Below are 18,251 nucleotides of genomic sequence, written 5' to 3'. Positions count from 1 at the left end.
ATATATCAGATCATTTCATCTAGGAAAATGTGGTGTCTTTGAGTAATTGCTCCCCATCCTTGATTTTATAAAATAAAACAAATAAAAGCTATCATTCAAGGTGAGGACAGAATTTCCTGGAGAGGAGGAACAGTCAGATCCTATAGCCCTGATATTTGTCCCCCAAGTCCCACTGTCACATGGGGGCTCTCTCATATGCACCCCCAACACCACCTGTGGGGGTGGGTAGTGGTACAAATTGGGAGTATTGTTCCCCCTTTAACAAAACTGGCCTTAACTGGGAAGAAAGACCCTTCCACTTGCACCAACAGCGCGGCCAAGGTTGTGTCGCTGGAAAGAGGCTTTCCTAAGACCTAGGACATGACAAAGAGCTGAGAATTACTGAGTACAGCAGGAAGCATGTCGTCCTTTGGCCACATTGTCCCCGTTAATGGTTTCACTGGAGTGACCTGCCTTGCTGTCTGGTTCCTGGGTAAGAAAGATACCTAAAGCTTCCAAGTTCTATCCCAAGAGAGAATTCTAAACTTTTATTTACATTTGCCTATTCCCCACTTACTCACCAGCAGTGACCACCCCTCTGCAGAAGTCATAAACCCCCATGTAGGACACTCCTCAACATTTTGGAAAAGGATGACCCTTTGCTGGGAATCATCACCCGTTGCGCTCCATGCATGTGGCCCCACAGTGAATCACTTCTACCTGCCCAGTGCTCCAGAACAAGCACTGAAGTGTGCTGGGAGCCCTCTGTGGACTACATAGCTCATGTGCCGTCTTCCTCTCTAGGTCCTGGATGGTTGTGACTTTACTCCACCTTGCATCACCCTTCCTTCCAAATGATAGACATCCTGTAAGCATAATACAGGAGTCAAGAGGGAGGAGACCAAATATTTCTATCAGCTCTTGCTTGGAGAGTTTATTTTTCATAATTATTAAACAGCCTCAGACAACATGAAAATCCTCCAATCCCTGTAGGCTCCCCAAGAGTTGCACAGCAAACATGAAGGGGCTAAAAATGCGTATTTATACCTAGACATCATGTGCATCTAATCTTTGTGACTGCATTCAAAAAAGACTATTTTTCATACATGCATTTTATCTACCAAATGAAAACTGATAGAAAAAGGAGAATTTTAGCAGCAAACCACCAAGATTTCACGTATTTTCCTGAATCAATTGACGCTATAATATTTAGTGTTCTGCAGTGATCCTTCAAAGCAGGTCCCTGGTCTGAGTTCTGGGAGATGATGCCAATTTATGAGTCAACTTCTGACCCTTGTGCACAGGAATCATCTTTGAGCATTGTGAAGGACTTAAACTCGCTGATATCCTTAAACAGAAAATTACATAAACTTAGAGCATTGTGTTGTGAGCTTAGTCGAGATGAATTTCTAAAAGGAGTTTTTATGGTTGTTGTTTGTTTTTGTTTTCTAACAAACAATGGTAGAAAAGGCCAGGAAGAGAGATTCAGTTTTTCTTCAGAAATGTTTAATTTCCATGTTTTCAGTTTTGAGTATTTGGGTCTTGCAATAGCTATGAGCAAAACCTTTTCAATGCCTTGATGTCCTAGAATTAAAACAAGCCTCTCAATCATTCATTCCTACAGTAAGCATTTATCAAGGGCTACCTGTATGGGCTTTCCTGGTAGCTCAGTTGGTAAAGAATCTGCCTGCAGTGCAGGAGACCTGGGTTCGATCCTTGGGTTGGAAAGAACTCCTGGAGAAGGAAATGGCAACCCACTCCAGTATTCTTGCCTGGTGGAGGAGCTGGTGGGCTACAGTCCATGGGGTTGCAAGAGTCGGACACGACTTAGCGACTAAAAAGACGGTTACTCCTTGGAAGGAAAGTTATGACCAACCTATACAGCATAGTAAAAAGCAGAGACATTACATTGCCAACAAAGGTCCATCTAGTTAAGGCTCTGGTTTTTCCAGTAGTCATGTATGGATGTGAGAGTTGGACTATAAAGAAAGCTGAGTGCCGAAGAATTGATGCTTTTGAACTGTGGTGTTGGAGAAGACTCTTGAGAGTCCCTTGGACTGCAAGGAGATCCAACCAGTCCATCCTAAAGGAGATCAGTCCTGGGTGTTCATTGGAAGGACTGATGTTGAAGCTGAAACTCCATGGCCACCTGAGGCAAAGAGTTGACTCATTTGAAAAGACCCTGATGCTGGGAAAGATTGAGGGCAGGAGGAGAAAGTGACGACAGAGGATGAGATGGCTGGATGGCATCACTGACTCAATGGACATGAGTTTGAGTGAACTCCGGGAGTTGGTGATGGACAGGGAGGCCTGGCGTGCTGTGGTTCATGGGGTTTCAAAGAGTCAGACACGACTGAGTGACTGAACTGAATTGAACTAGTGACAAAGTCACCTGTATGGGTAGTGGTGTACCAGGTAGGTCCTAAAGGATGCAGAGTGGGGTTCACCTCCTAGCCATCAGAGGTGAACTGTCAGGACCTGCAGTGGGGTGAACAGTGCCCTGAAGGAGCCCACATCAGAAGTGGGGCCAGTTTAGTGGTCTTGGTGAGGAGAAGAGTGGCTATGTGGTTTAGAGCAGTGGAATGATGTGGAATGATGTGGGGTTATGTGTCCTTTGGGACCTGAGTCAGTAACTGATCCACTGTGATATGAAGTAGGATGTGAGGTTGTGGTTGGGCAGAACCGTATGGGGCCTTCTAGGAACAGAATCCCCCTCCCCCTATGTCCTTTGCATGACTCTTGTCTATAGAAAAACTTCAGCCTCTCAGGCCTTCCTTGAGTTTTCAAAGAGTAAGTTTAATCAGAGATGTAAGAAAAGGCAAAAAGAAAGGAAAATAGACAAGCAAGACAAAATAACAATAGCTTAGCCATTTACAAAGTCAAGGGCCTTTCGTTCCTCCTCAAGGACAATACATAATATTGTGAGCCATGTCCTTTGAGCTGTTTTGCAGATACAGAAACCCCCACGAGGTAGGAGAAGTTAACTGCATACTGTACACAAGCATGTAGACTCCAGTCCAGTTGAAACCAGAAGGTTGATGGTGTTGACTCCCAATTACCTCACCTTCAATCAATCAGAAGAGTGCCATGAGCTGACCACACACCCCAAAACCCGCCTCCCTCACCCTGTATTAAAAACCATTCCCTGAAAGTCTTTGGGGAGTTCAGACATTTTAAACACTAGTTACCTGGACTCCTTGGCACCTGCAATAAACGTTGCACTTTCCTTCACCACAACCTCATGTCAGTAAATTGGCTTTACTACGAGTGCAGGCAAGTGGACCCATGATTGGTCTGGTAATAAAGGGGAGACTGTGGCTGTGTGGCTCCCTACATTCAGCAAGGGATTTCAGAAAGAAAGATATTTAGATAATTCAATCCAGAAAAGAGATAGGAACTCAAACTTCTTGATCAGTCATGGCTTATTTGACAGAGGATGGGGATACTCCTTGGAAGAAAAGCTATGCCCAACCTAGACAGCATATTAAAAAGCAGAGACATTACTTTGCCAACAAAGGTATGTCTAGTCAAAGCTGTGGTTTATCCAGTAGTCGTGTATGGATATGAGAGTTGGACTATAAAGAAAGCTGAGTGCCAATGAATTGATGCTTTTGAACTGTGGTGTTGGAGAAGACTCTTGAGAGTCCCTTGGACTGCAAGGAGATCAAACCAGTCAATCTTGAAGGAAATCAGTTGTGAATATTCATTGGAAGGACTGGTGCTGAAGCTGAAACTCCAATACTTTGGCCACCTGATGCGAAGAACTGACTCATTGGAAAAGTTGCTGGGAAAGATTGAAGGCAGGAAGAGAAGGGGAAGACAAAGAATGAGATGGTTGGATGGCATCGCTGACTAAATGGACATGAGTTTGAGCAAGCCCTGGTAGTTGGTGATGGACAGGGAAGCCTGGTGTGCTGCAGTCCACGGGGTCGCAAAGAGTTGGACATGATTGAGTGACTGAAATGAACTGAACTGAACTGGGGGTAGGGAGAGGAGAAGGTGGGGAGAAAAACAGGCATCTGTACATTGATGTAAAGGCAGAAGAATCTGAAAGGCAAATGGAAATGACTGGGAGGAAAAACCTCAAAGTAAACACCACCAGAATGAGCGCTTGTTGTTTAGTTGCTAAGTCGCGTCTGACTCTCTGCGACCCTATGGACTGTAGCCTGTCAGGATCCTTTGTCCCTGGGATTTCCCAGGCAAGAATACTGGAGTAGGTGGCCAATTCCTTCTCCAGGGGATCTTCCCAACACAGGAATCAAACCAGTGTCTTCTGCATTGGCAGGCAGATTCTTTACTCTCTGAACCACCAGGGAAGCCCCAGAATGAGCTGATGAACATAGAAAGGTTCTGGTACAGGGCCTAGCAGGGCCAGCATCTCTCTGGCTCTCTGGAAAAGACTCCAAGGCTTTGGTGATATTATGAGATGAATTTTTACTGTCTGTAACACTCTATGTGCTTAGTCGCTCAGTCGTGTCCTACTCTTTGAGACCCCAGGGACTGTAGCCCATCAGGCTCCTCTGTCCATAGGGATTCTCCAGGCAAGAATCCTGGAATGGGTTGCCATGTTTTAAAATCTCCGCCATCTTTCTTCTGCTATGTCTTTTTCCCTTCCCCCCGCCCCCACACCTCTTTCTGTCTCTTTTACCACCCATGGGAACTTCCCCTACTCCCCTCATTTAACATTCCTTTGAGTCTTCAGAGCTCAGCTCATTCAGTTTTGTCCGGGAGGTGGCAGTGCCTAACTCAGCCAGCAGATGTCACTGTCGAGTAGTTACGGAATCCGCCCCCACCAAGTCTCAGGTCGAAGCTTCAGGTTCCCTTGGATGGATTTACTACTCCCTGCTTGGTTGGCTTCTGTAAGGTCTAAAACCTGTGCATCATATTTACTCGAGACAGCGATGTGGCTACCTCTCCACTTCAGATATGACGTTCAAGAAGTGATCTTCCCGGGGTCTGCGATCCCCGGCTTTCACCTGCCCCCAGAGGCAGCACATTGCCTCATGCCCCAAGAAGTCACAGTTGCCCTTCAAGGCTGGTTCAATGGCATTTAATGGTATCTAACCCTGGCCCATTGCCCTCTGGACTTAGATCTTGAAGTTGTGGCCAAAATGTTAGCTCCGAAGATGGAGACAGGATCAGGTACCACGAGGTCCCGAGGGCAGGAGCCAGTCTGAGTCTGTCCTGTCACTTGATAGCAGACAGGCACTCCTCATCAGCTACTCAGGACTCCAGGCGCCAGGCAGTAAGTTGAGGTCAGGGAGTTTGTTTTATCTACTGATTTGGAAAAATATTTAGCCTCCCTGGAACAGGGATGTGCATTCCGTGTGCCTGAAGCCATGAAATTTGGCAAGTCCCATATCAAATGCCTAAAACTGTTATACAACTCAGTCTAATTTAGAGTGTAAGGGTTCCAGAGGGAAGCAAGTCTCTCCCTTGGTCCCAAAGTTCCTGCTGGCAATTCTTAGGGTCCAACACTATGAATCCATAACAATAAAAATGGTAACAATAATAATACCCATTGCCCAGATATGACCTACAGTTCAAGACACACAGCTTTGAGTAATCAGAAGCTTGATTCAGCCCAGAGGGAAATGTGAGTACTTGTGTAATAATTTGGCCATCCTACAAATGAAGACAAAGGTACTGAGAGCATGAGCTATAGTGAAAACATCTCCCAAGTGACTATTTCTTCCACAATTGGCTCTGCCAACCAGAAAATGAAAACCATCTTTCTTGCCATTTTTCAAAAGAGAGGTCGTTCCGTGTCTCATATAATCTTTATTCAAAATTGTCTTAAAAGGGCTTAATCCTACTTAATTTTGCATAGTATATACAGATCTGCAAGAACAATTACTTAAAACTCTGTTCTCCAGGAAAGTAACACTTAAAATGGAAAAGTCAACTTACAACTAGAACGTCTAACATTTAACTTCCATATGATTTAACGGTACTTGTGTGTGTGTGTGTTCTGCACAGAACTGCAGAAAGAGCAAACATTTTAGATTTAAGTAGTCCTGTGTTCAACTTGCTACTCAGCAGATTCTTCAGTTTTCTCATCATTATGTACTGTTCCTTACATACAAGTGTATTCCACTACTTTTGTAGAATAAGGGAAAAAATGTCACAGGAAGGGAAAAGGGAGCGAAAGTTAAATAAGTTTGGGAGGTGCTGGGTTGAAAAAAGTTCAACTGACTTTTTAATTATAGGGTCACTCAGAGCCTTTAATATATTAAAGTAGAATGAGACTATCACAGAGGGAGAGCAATAGACAAAGCACAATGAATATCCCAGAGTTGACCAAATTTGGGGCAACCATGGAAAATTTTGGCCACCTCATGTGAAGAGTTGACTCATTGGAAGAGACCCTAATGCTGGGAAGGATTGGGGGCAGGAGGAGAAGGGGACGACAGAGGATGAGATGGCTGGATGGCATCACCGACTGGATGGACATGGGTTTGGGTGGACTCCGGGAGTTGGTGATGGACAGGGAGGCCTGGCATGCTGCGATTCATGGGGTCGCAAGGAGTCGGACACAACTGAGTGACTGAACTAAACTGAACTGATGGAAAATTTTTCTCCTAGAGCATCTCATGGAATTCAGGAATTCAGGGAAATAATGACTTATATTCCTCAGTGTTCTTCACGTTGCAAATGATAGAGACCAAACATCAGCTTAGAAACCAATAGCTCGGGGAACCGAATCAAAGGCAGGGCACAGGTGGCGGTAGCCTCAAGCTGACTGGAGCAGCTTATAGTAGTATTTATTGTGAAGTGACCATGTGCCAGGCACCATTCAACAGGTTCATAATTTGTTCAACCTCACCACAACCCCATAAGTTAAGGACAAGTATTATCTTCTTTTTACAAAAGTGGAAAATCAGGTTCAGAGAGGTTGCGTCCCAGAGGTAACCAGGCAGTCTGACTCCAAGCTCACACTTGGAACCACTATTCATTGTGTGTCTTCAGGGACTTAAATGCTGTTAAAGTTTATTCTCTCTGTGTGACTCTTGTATCCTTGAGTCTCTTTCATTCTCTTCAGCTCTCTCCATGAGATTAGAGACCCGGCTCCCACCTCTGAGATTGCCCTCTTACCTCCTTCCTACAAAAGGCTCCTCCCCTTAATGTTCTATTAAAGAACCTTCTGCAGAAGAATTCTCACTAGTCCCTGACTTGAGGTCAGGTGCCCGATGTGGGGACAGGAGTATGGGGTGTTCTAATGAGCTCAGCCAATACTGTGGCCAAGAGAGTGGAGAACTATAATTAGCCACACCCGCTATGTCAACAGGGTCCTTATATGGTGATGGGAGTAGTTCTCTAAAAGAAGGTGTGTTTTCCAGAAGAGGCCTGAGGCACTGACATTCAGAGCTCTGACACACCCCAGGTCTTTTAAGATCACAGGGGAGATATATGTAGAGTGGCCCACATATTTCCAGGCACCGGAGTAGGTTGTTAGCGCCGTTGCAGAGAGAAATATCCTCCTTTGGGTTTCAGAGAGAAATATCCTCCTTTGATCGGGGCCGCTAAACTAAGCAGATAGAAGAAACTAGCTGGGAAGAGTGCTATGTATGAAAGCCATGGAGTTAGAATAAGGTGAGACTTTCAGGTCAAGGTCCAGGTCTCGGTGGTCAGGCCAAGCTGGAGGACAGACGAAACCAGGCCAGAAGTCCAGGGAATGAGGCAGCAAGATCCAACTTTGTCATGAAACACAGACATGCCAGAGAAAATAGGCCAAGAGTCAGCATGCAGAGGTCTAATCTTGGTGAGCAGGTACAGGCTGCCCAAAGCCAGGTTTGGACATGCCCACTTGGGCTGGACCCCAGGCGGCTGAGGTCAGTCCTCAAATGTAGACAAGGAGGCAGAGAACAATGCCTCAGATTTCAAAATCTGGGACTGACTTAGGGAGCCAAGTGATACCAAAGAGACTTTCCTCCAGTTCTTATAAGGGAGAGTCAGCACAAACCGCACTCTAATTTGCTTCAGCCATCTATGCCCACTCATCTAAAGTCACCATGGACCACTTGCAGGAATGGGTTGTCAAATACCAGAAAGCCCACACACACGGGACCCTTGGTGACGGTGGCTCTGGTTCTGCCTGGCAGTCTCCAGGGCAGTCTTTGTGTCAGCCGCTTTGCTGTCAGGATCAGTAGGTAGTGGGGTCCTCCTGTTTGTGATCTTTATTCCACATTTGTCAATTGATCGTTTCATACTGTTGCTGTGATCAGTTACCATAAACTCAGAAGACCTGGGGGGACGAAAAAACATGAATTTATTATCTCATGGTTCTGGAGGTCAGAGGTGAGAATAGGCTAAAAGTCACTGGACTGAAATCGAGGTTTGGGCAGGGCTGTGTTCCTTCTTTGGGTTCTCAGGGAGGCTCCCCTTCTTTGTCCTTTTCATTATCTAGAGGCTGCCTGCATTCTTTGATTTGTGGCCCCTTCCTCCATCTTCAAAGCCAGCAGCCCAGCATCTTCCAGTGTCTAACTCTGAACCTCCTGCCTCTATCTTATAAGGACCTTTGGGATTACCTTGGACCCCAGCCCTTTATAATCCATGATAATCACCTCTTCTCAACGTTCCTCACTTAGTCGTACCTGCAAAATCCGTTCTTCTGTGTGAGAAAACACATTGACAGTGTTTGAGGATTAGAAATGGACCTCTTTGGGGGGGGGCGTTAGTGAGAGTGCCATAGCTGTCATAGTCCCCTGTGAACCTCCAGACAGCTTTGGCTGTTTGTCACGTACACCTGTCATTGTCATGGTGCTTCCATTGGTCTGTTCCAGATTTTAGAAGCACCTTTCTGGGTGCTTGCAGGATGAGAGCTGCACACCCTGGACGCATGAGGTCTCCTTGTTTGGGAGGATGGGGCTAGAAGGGCCGTGCTGTTTCCCGAGTGAGGGGCGCTTCTGTAAGAGCCATTGCATGTGGGAGAGGCCCTAAGCACCCCGACCTTCCCTGACCATTGCACTTTCCTGCATGAAGGGGAGAATTTCTCAGCAACCTCTGGTCTCTAGCTACAGCCATATAAATTGCTATACTTAAGCAACCTTTATGGAAAAGCAAATAGGATGGATAAATCTCTCTGGAAAAACTCTCATGGCTGTGCTCCAGGAAAAATGCATGAGAATATTTACCAAAGTCTTGTTTGTAACAGTGAAAAACTGAAAATAACTAAAATTTCCTTCAGCAGCAGAATGGACACATAAATTATTGCTATACCCTATAGTGATCAGCATGAATGGCTTAGAAGTATGCATATTGATATGGGAAAATGTTTAAAATATGATGTAAAGTGAAAAAACCCCAAGTTATAGAATTATATTGTTTCCGGTCATAGTAGGTACAAGTGTAAAATTATGTTTGGTATGGAAGCACCCCAGCTTTTAAATGGGACTGGGTTCCAAGTGAAAATGGCAAAATGAAAATATTTGTTATAGCTAAGTGGTTGGGACCATGGGTTTATTATTCTCTATGCCCTTCTGTATATTTTTAAATATTTAATAATAGAGCAATAATTAAAACTCTAAGAATAAGACATAATATAGTTATTTGGGTTATTTTTGAAAGCAACTTTTTTTTTTTCTATCTGTTCAATTCAGTTGCTCAGTTGTGTCTGACTCTTTGCGACCCCATGGCCTGCAGCACGCCAGGCTTCCCTGTCCATCACCAACTCAGGGAGCTTGCTCAAATTCATGTCCATCAAATTGGTGATGCCATCCAACCATCTCATCCTCTGTCATCCCCTTCTCCTCTTTCCTTCAATCTTTCCTAGCATCAGGGTCTTTTCTAATGAATCAGTTTTCTTTTTCTATAATAAAATGTTAAAAAGAAATTTGAACTAGTTTCATCATGGAGTCAGACTACATACTGAACCAATGAATGATTCAGTTTTTCAACACTTTACCCTGTTTAAATATTGATCTGAGTAATCAAATGTCAACTATTCAATTATTATATATTTAGTAATTTTCCTATTTGTCTTTCTAAACAGCGTGGTTAGTGAGAATGTATTCTCTTGTTTTCCTTTTGTACAAAGTTCTACGTGAAAAGGGGGGTAAAGGGAATTTCTCTATAGTAATTCTTACTAAAGCCTTTGCTAGTATGGTAATTACTACAAGGACTTGCTTTAGCAGGATCAATGTTCCAGAATTTTCTCCCCAGGGACTTATGTAACAGATAATAATTTTCTCCATGGAATTGGATGTAGACATATGTTAGATAAAATTTTTATATTGAATTCAGAATTTCTTCACCCTGATAATATTCAATTTTGAATATGACTTTATCCAGATACTAAGATGAGAATCCAACCTTACCAGTTCTACATTTCTGTCTTATACAAAATGCTACCAGAACTAAGATCCTTGCAAGCTGAGTGGCACAGCCAAAAAAATATGATATAAAAAAATATACAAACAAAATGCTACCAGCAAATATAAAAGCAACTGTCATTTAGAAATTTAATCCAGTCTTCCTGCCTGTTCTCTAGTCATCTGGTACTATGTACAGTCTTTACTCTGAAAGTATCATGTTGTACTATTTCTCCAATTTTCCCAAATTACAAGGGTGAGATTCTTGGCACTTTGTAGGAAAGGAGAATTTGGAGTTGAAAAACAAGATTTTGAGAGTTGAGAGAGTGTAGTCAGAAGTGAACATACAACCGTTCTTATACATTTTGTTGTTGCTCTCTAGAGCAGTAAAGATAATGCTCCTCTGTGAAAAATTTGAAATGCATCTTTTTCTCTGGGTGGACATGACTGCAATTGGCCATATGCCCTTGTGCAGTATGCAACCTACCCAACCATACATGGCAGCTCTAAGAGGGATTATCTATAGTGTTTTATACACATCTTAAAATAGTAAATATGTTGTAAACAATTTAAATGTGCAACTCCTTGCTTGATAGAATTTTGTAAGTGTCTCTTTCCTCTGCATTTGCAACGGTAAGTATGCAAATGTGTTTGGGTTTGCTGCGATAGCATGTACAATAAGAGGCATTTTTTTGGCATCTGTTTCTGCATGTTGACTCAAATAGTCTTAGAGTCCGGACTGTTGAGTCATTTCTCCCACTCACCCAGAGAGGTTCCAACCATGATGTCCCCAGCAGGGACTGGGGAGGGGTGGTGGGGCAGGCATGTACTTGGGCCAGTGATCCATACGGGGTTCATGCAGCATGACAATGTAGTGATACAATGGTAAATTGGTTCTGCACACAGATGGCACCTTTGAGTAGAAGTAAAATAGCGCCAAGCTATGTCTCCTAAATATTTTTGCAATGTCCCTGTGCAAGCTCATCCAGTCAGTGGAACATCAGTAGTCCCAGGCAACAGGAATTCTGAAACTCATAAAGCGTGGCACTTGGAACTTCCTGTGGATGGAATGCATGATGAATTTCTTTTATTTAATACACCTCCCAATAATCAGCTAGGATTAGAAAATTCCAAAAGGAAATAAAACCTGGACAAGTCTTTGTTGAATTTGTTCAGACCATTGTCTCTGTTTCGAATAGAGTTGATTTAGTGTTTCTACATGTACTTTAGAAATATAATACACACATACCTAATATATCAATATAACACACACACATATATGTATGCATGCTAAGTTGCTTCAGTTGTGTCCAACTCTGTGAAAAACCTATGGACTGTAGCCCACCAGGCTCCTCTGTCCATGGGGTTCTCCAGGCAAGAATACTGGAGTGGGTTACTATCCCCTCCTCCAGGGAAATCTTCTTGACCCAGGGATCAAACTGGCATCTCTTATGTCTCCTGCATTGGCAAGCTGGTTCTTTACCACTAGCGCCACCTGGGAAGCCTACACACACACACACACACACGCACACACACACACACATATACACACATACACATAATTTTGGACAATCACTCAGAAAAGTTGCAAGTGCAGCAGAGATAATCTTTACCACCGAGACTTCTCTTTTCCGCTTTGTAATTAATAAGTATTTTGTGGGGAGAGAGTCTGAAACTATGTAAATACCTGTACCTGCTAGTTTATAATTCGCTGGTTGTTTTATCAATATGAACACGGGCATATATGTTTGGGTAATAAACTATTACTACCATAATTTATCTTGATACATTGTCTCTGTTTTGCCCCCATTCAAGCTGGATTTTGTGTCCTTTGGGCGTCCCCTCATTCTCTGAACACTTCTTGCTTTTCTAGCATAAGATGATCCAGGCTTATCATCCACTTTCCCTGCTCCAGCCTGGAGCTGCCGTTTCCTCAAAGAGTCTTGGTTTCTTTTAGTGGAGGCTGGTGTTTAGAATCCAAGAATCCTAGGTGTGCTCTTTTCTACTGGGGTGTTTTTGCTCCAGGCCCTTTTAAGGGATAGGTTTTCTGTCTGTCTGTCTCTCTATACACACGCACACTTCTTAATACTATTCATATATATATATATATATGTATATATACTTCTATCTGTATTTATTGCTATGCAGTGCTGTGCTTAGTCACTCAGTCATGTCCTACTCTTTGGGACCTAATGGATTGTAGCCCACCAGGCTCCTCTGTCCATGGGGATTCTCCAGGCAAGAATACAGGAGTGGGTTGCCATGCCCTCCTCCAGGGGATCTTCCCAACCCAGGGATCGAACCCACGTCTCCCACAATACAGGCGGATTCTTAACCATCTGAGCCACCAGGGAAACCCAAGAATACAGGAGTGGGTAGCCTATCCCTTCTACAGGGGATATTTCTGGCCCAGGAATCAAACCGGGGTCTCCTGCTTTGCAGATGGATTCTTTACCAGCTGAACTACCATGGAAGCCCCATCTATTGATATATCTACCTATTTATTGAAAACTGTGACTTCACATCCATATCACCAGTTCCAATCCATCCATTGAGTTCATTTATTCCTTTCCATATTTGCATCTCTCTTTTGCCAAACAACCAGGCTCCATTATCTTTACTTTATTTGCTCCTTTGATCAACCTTACTGTATGCATACAAGCTACCATCCCTTTGCCAGAGGCTCTCCGCGTGAGGACATCCTTTGCTGGGCTGCCTTCCTACACGGACATCCTTCTCACCCTCGCCTCAGTGCCCCACCTGGCACCTCCTCCCTCCGCTCTCTGGGCAAGAGCTCTGTCTCCTCCCGGACTGTGTGTGCTGCGTTCTCCTTGCTGAACTCTGACACCTGCTCTGGGCCACCGAGGCTCTTTCCTCTCCTGGTGCACAAGCCTCCTTGTTCTGCCTCCCCTAAAGTCTTGGGAGGAAAGGGAAGGGAAGCAGAGAAGGAGGAGGGGGGAGGAGGAGGAGGAGGAGGAGGAGTTACATGTACTCTTGAATAATGAAAAGCCCCTAGCCCTAACCTCACCCAATAATCACTGAGCCATTTGAAAAAGTAGCATTGATTTGAAGACGTGCTACATTGTTGGCCTTCCTGGGCACCTCCTGCCTCTGCTTAGCCCTGGCTGTCAAGCCTTCTTACTTATGTCTTAGTTCCTTCCTTCTGTATGATGCCAGAGCAAAATCCCAAGGAAGTAGGCTTCTCTCAGCTTCCTGTATTTTCCTGGAGTCCTCCCTGCAGAAATGCCCCGTGATTTACCTTTGTTTATTGTTCTCAACGATCCACTTCCACCCCTGCTCATCCTTATCTAAATATGCCCGTCAGGAATGACTTGGGTTTACTGGAATCAAAACTCTCAGGCTCGCCAAAGAGATGGAGGCTTGTTGCCAGAATTTGTTTACCAGGAACTCCTGACTGAATTTCCATACTTGTTTATTCCTGAGTCTGAAGCTTTCCTTAAGTAACTATTTTTGTCTTTTAAGCCTTGGCATTGTACCTAGGTACATGATGGGCAGTCAGCGTGTATTTGTTAGATTAGAACAAGTGATCCTGCCTGATATCCTAGCCTACAATGTTCCAACACTTGAGCTGAAACTAGAAAAACTGTCATTTTCAGTCTTCTGATAATGTGTTAAGTTGTCCCTGTGCTCTGGGGAGAACCAGTCAGAATAGCTGTTAGTGATAAAAAGTGGAGCAAAGACCCTCCTCTGGGATGGAGGGCTGTGGGGTAAGTCGTCTTGGAAGCACACACACAAGGGCTGTTACTGGGCCAGGCTGCCTCCCCACTTTCTTCCCTCCAGGGAGGGGAGGGCTTTCTAGGTCTGGACCCAGGACATGATATTCCAGATATTGGAGCGATGTGTGTTCTTGCTACCATACCTGAGTGGAGACCCTGAAGAGCCTGGGCGCACACACAGGCCACACCTTCCCTTTCCCTTGTGCGGCAAGAGACACGAGAGACTGTGTCGAGGTCAGGGAACTTTGCTGGGAGCAAAGGACCCCACATGGTGTTGTTGAAGAGAGAATAGCCCACTTGGCAAATGTACTGATCTAGAATGTGTCCTGATGTCTTTGGGGCTAAGGAACAACATCCAGTCCCAGTGGTAGAGGATGGAGTCTCCCCTGAAAGGAATGGGTAGTCTGACCACCAGTTGTCTCGAGAAGAGGTTAGTCCTGGGGAAGGAGGTGGGAGCATTAAGAGGAGGGGGAAGAATGTCCTTCTTTCTCCAGGCCTTGGCTAAGCCTGGCCTGGATGCTGACAGGTGGAAGCTTCAGAAACCTTGTGTGGTGGTGGGGTGTGCGGGGCTCTGTGCCCTGAAGGCAGATGGGGAGGGATTCAGAACAGGTGGTGTTTGATTCTCATCTTTATGTTGTACTCCTTTTCTGTGATTTTGGAAACACACACAAACAAGCAGACACATACATAATTCACATCACCTAGACTGGAAGAAAAGTATTCTTGGAGCTATGGGTTGATTTCATCATCTATATATTAAGAAAAATAGGATACGTCACAGAGGTTTGGCATGTCCCAGGTAGTGCTAGTGGTAAATAACCCGACTTCCAATGCAGGAGACTTACATAAGAGACACAGGTTCAGTCCCTGGGTTGGGAAGATCCCCTGGAGGAGGGCATGGCAACCCCCTTCAGTAATGTTGCTTGGAAAATCCCATGGACAGAGGAGCTTGGCAGGCTACTGTCCATGAGGTCACAAAAGAGTCAGACACGACTGAGCGACTAAATAACAACCTGTAACCATGCTCATTAAATGTGAGGTTCCTCTACCTTCCGCAGTGAGTTGCTTTAGGAACTATTTCCAGGGACATTTAGCATTTTTGATTCCCTTAGTTCTTGTGACAACCAAAACCACCCCACAGGGCTTCCTTGGTGGCTCAGTGGTAAAGACTCCACCTGCCAATTCAGGAAATGCAGGTTTGATTCCTGGTTTGGGAAGATCCCCTGGAGAAGGAAATGGCATCCCACTCCAGTATTTTTGCCTTGGAAATCACATGGACAGAGGAGCTTAGCAGGCTCCCATGGGGTCATAAAAGAGTCAGACACAACAGAATGACTAAACAACAAAAAAACCACCCCACATGTTTCCAGATGACCCCGGGATGGGAGGAAATAACGTTCTGTTGAGAACCACTAAAACCTTCATTTTCACTTGAAGATAAATAGGGTTGATGAATTCATTTGGTATGTCAGATTGCAGACCAATAAGAGAGCCAGAAAGGAAACCTAGTCATCTAACTCCTACAGGCAAATCTTATCACTCTTTTTACCTGGATAAAGAAACAAGTTGAGTGGTTAAGAACATGCCTTACACCACACAGTTCATAAATGTCAATGCCTATGTTCAGTCCCAGACCTAGCAGGTTTCAAAGCCCACCCATTGTACTTCATCACATGATGCTTGTAAGCAGATTTGTATCCAGATAGGAAATGAAGACCCTGACAAGCTTGACACTTTCAGTAGGATGTTTCCTCCACTTGTAACTCACAGCTAACTCGGGGATCATCCAGAGATTTTCTGATATTTCAAAAATTATGTAATTTTCTCTTATAAGTTACTGTAATTTTTACTCATAAGCTATTGTAAGACCAGAAACTATAAAACTCCTAGAGCAGAACATAGGCAAATCACTCTCTGATATAAATCACAGCAAGATCCTCTATGACCCACCTCCCAGAATATTGGAAATAAAAGCAAAAATAAACAAATGGGACCTAATTAAACTTAAAAGCTTTTTCACAACAAAGGAAACTATAAGCAAGGTGAAAAGACAGCCTTCAGAAAATAAATGCTGGAGAGGGTGTGGAGAAAAGGGAACCCTCTTACACTGTTGGTAGGAATGCAAACTAGTACAGCCACTATGGAGAACAGTGTGGAGATTCCTTAAAAAACTGGAAATAGAACTGCCATATGACCCAGCAATCCCATTTATGGGCATACACACCGAGGAAACCAGATCTGAAAGAGACACGTGCACCCCAGTGTTCATCGCAGCACTGTGTATAATAGTCAGGACATGGAAGCAACCTAGATGCCCATCAGCAGACGAATGGATAAGGAAGCTGTGGTACATATACACCATGGAATATTACTCAGCCATTAAAAAGAATTCATTTGAATCCGTTCTAATGAGATGGATGAAACTGGAGCCCGTTATACAGAGTGAAGTAAGCAAGAAAGATAAAGACCAATACAGTATACTAACGCATATATATGGAATTTAAAAAGATGGTAATGATAACCCTATATGCAAAACAGAAAAAGAGACACAGATGTACAGAACAGACTTTGGGACTCTGTGGGAGAAGGCGAGGGTGGGATGTTCTGAAAGAATAGCACTGAAACAAGTATACTATCAAGGGTGAAACAGATCACCAGCCCAGGTTGGATGCATGAGACAAGTGCTCAGGGCTGGTGCACTGGGAAGACCCAGAGGGTTGGGATGGGAAGGGAGGTGGGAGGGGGGTTCAGGATGGGGAACACATGTAAATCCATGGCTGATTCATGTCAATGTATGGCAAAAACCACTACAATATTGTAAAGTAATTAGCCTCCAATTAATAAAAGTAAGTGGAAAAAAAATAAGCTACTGTAAAAGTGATAGATAATATAGAAATCTCTAGAAATTTTTTTAGTTACTACCTACCTCTTAATTCATTTTGAACTGTGCAAATAAACTTGACCAATCCTACATTCTTTCAGTATGACCAACTTCATCAAGGAAGTTTTCATACAGAGATATAAAATGTCAACAGAACATTTTACCCTGAACATACTCCTATTAAAGGTAAACCTTTTAAATACCTGATTGTGGAAGTTAATGATAACTGTATTCTGTGCAATGAAACTAAATATTAAGAGGGGGTTTCTGTGTAGACTTTCTTCACAAACCTAGCATTTTGAATACTGATAATTCTGTTAATCTGTCATCAGAATCATGCTGTCCTTTAGAACCAGTGCACACAAGATTGCCTTTTCCTACATGGACGATCTGAGAGTTACTCTTCACTGAAATATTCTCAGTAGTATTCATGTTTCCAATCCACTTGTAAATAAGGCATAATCATAAATTAAAGAGTCTGATTTTACCAGTGAAAATCAAAAGCTTTCTCATTGTTATAACACAGGTGCTCAACCAAATAATCTACAACATGCTAATATATAGTTTTTTGGGATTATTTTAGAAATATAATGCAAAATGTCAATATTCTTGGGGCACTCCTATCTCACTATAAAAGCATTTCTTCATAACTATCAGTGCTTTGTCCTTTTTGAAAAGATGCTGTAGTTCTTAGTGTAACTCAGCCATATAATTTGAAGTAACTTTTAGAATGTCAGTGCATGCAAAATTTGGTTATGTTGAGTTGATCTTTTTAAATAGAACGGAATGTCATTTAGTCTTACTGGATGAGAAATATTTCAACATTAAACACCATGTTTCACAGTCACTAGATAGTAAAATTTCCCACATGTGTATTTACTTAGAAGAATAGCTAATTATTGGCAATTCATAATTAGAAGGGTGATCTGAATACTAACCTCTGCTCGTGAACTCAATTTGTATGCTTTTTCATACAATTTGACAAATATATATTAATATATTTACATACATAAAAGCTTGGAAATTAGAGCTTTCCCCTACTTAAAAGAGGTTATCAGAAGGCTGTAAGGTATTTTTCTTTTTAAAATACATTTATGGAATATCAAAAGGGCCTAACAACTATCAGAATGGATGTGGAAATTTTACACCAAATACATATCTAGCAATTTACAGCAGCAAATCATTGTTATACCCTTCAAAGGGTTTATCTTAGGAGGGTACACATTTATACCAAGGATGATACCATTGACCTAAACCACTGTTTCTCAGACTGGGGGGAGGGTCATGATTCCTGGGGTTCCAAGGACATAGTCTCAGATTCTCCATTAGTTAGTTTTTTTTTTT

The 18,251-nt window shown here is 43.3% G+C and overlaps 1 long non-coding RNA gene across 1 annotated transcript in view; it reads right to left on the bottom strand.

Annotated features, from left to right (window-relative positions):
* LOC122683488 overlaps positions 1-18,251 on the bottom strand; it is a 60,814-nt gene that overhangs the window by 15,026 nt on the left and 27,537 nt on the right. The window lies entirely within an intron of this gene.

Source organism: Cervus elaphus, chromosome 25 (genome assembly GCF_910594005.1).
Source record: "Cervus elaphus chromosome 25, mCerEla1.1, whole genome shotgun sequence".
NCBI lineage: Eukaryota > Metazoa > Chordata > Mammalia > Artiodactyla > Cervidae > Cervus > Cervus elaphus.
Note: the sequence above shows the minus strand (reverse complement) of the source record. Positions and strands in the feature narration are given on the sequence as shown.